The sequence below is a fragment of the Suncus etruscus genome, chromosome 6 (genome assembly GCF_024139225.1).
Source record: "Suncus etruscus isolate mSunEtr1 chromosome 6, mSunEtr1.pri.cur, whole genome shotgun sequence".
Lineage (NCBI taxonomy): Eukaryota > Metazoa > Chordata > Mammalia > Eulipotyphla > Soricidae > Suncus > Suncus etruscus.
In genome coordinates, this window is record NC_064853.1 from 87,577,708 (window position 1) to 87,578,946 (window position 1,239).

The following is a 1,239-nucleotide window of genomic DNA, read 5'->3' on the forward strand; positions in this document are numbered from 1 at the left end:
TGCTATACAATATATTGTGACTTAAGAATTATTTGTACTACTACTACTACTACTACTACTACTACTACTACTACCACCACCACCACTACTACTACTACTATTACTGCTCCTGCTGCTGCTACTGTCTAGAGTACAGGCTGGTGTGAGGTGGGGAGGAAGGACACTTGGGATATTGGTCATGGGAATGTTGCACTGGTGAAGGATTTTATATATATAAATATATAATATAAATATATATATAATATAAACATATATATTTAAAAAATCAACAAAAAAGAAAAGATAAGGCCTCCCAATTTTTACCAGAGGCTGTGTTCTTTACACTGACTGTATAGAAAGAGGAGGTACAGTAAATGCGCCCCATATATACCTCAACCCAGGCCTTTTGCCTGGTCTGTATTGTGAATTGGGGGACAAAAAAAAAGAATTATTTGTAGGAGCCAGAGAGAGAGAGCTCAGTGGTAGGGCATTTGCCTTGCAAACAGCCATTCAAGACCGATGGTGGTTCGAATCCAGGCATCCCATATGGTCACCCGTGACAGCCAGGAGAAATTTCTGAGTGTAGAGCCAGAAGTAATTCCTGATAGGCGGTCCCAGCCCGCAAGGTGGTACCATCTCCTGCCTGGTGCCTTTATAAAGCCTCTGCATTTCTCCATTTTGGGCTTCCTGATCCCTGTGGGAGACTGCTTGTGAAAGACCCCAGCGAACTTAATCAACTCAATTCTATCATTGTTACTGACCAGGTAGGCTGTCCCAGGCAACAAGGTGGTATCATCTCCTGCCTGATGCCTTCATAAAACCTCTGTATCCCTCCATTTTGGGCTTTCTGATCCAAACAGAGAAGCAAGGAGGAGTGGGGTCACTCAGCTTCGCTACATGGCCACGCACATCTCCCAGCCCATGAACCCCACCACAACACACAATAAAAGTCGCGCTACAACCATGTCAATGGGGAAACAATGCCAGACAACAGCATGCATAGAGAATGAAGATGGCCGCTCTGATGTCCCAGAGAGTACCAACCACATAGTTAACCTTTCAGACAAGGAATTTAGCTTACTTATATGGAGAATGTTCGTAGGACTCAAAGAAAGAACAGGTCAAGCTGAAGAGAACACAATCACAAAACTCCAAACTGAAATAATAGGACTGAAAAATTCAGTAGATGAAATTAAAAACTCAATGCAAAGCCTCTCAAACAAAGTAATAGCAGCTGAGGACACAATTAGCAAGCTGGGA

The 1,239-nt window shown here is 42.9% G+C and overlaps 1 non-coding gene across 1 annotated transcript; it reads left to right on the forward strand.

Moving 5' to 3' along the window:
• The first annotated feature begins 286 nt into the window (after window positions 1-286).
• LOC126012570 (small nucleolar RNA SNORA51) lies at window positions 287-419 on the forward strand. Its single transcript, XR_007497025.1, has one exon. It is a non-coding gene; the product is annotated as a small nucleolar RNA SNORA51 (small nucleolar RNA).
• Window positions 420-1,239: the final 820 nt, after the last annotated feature.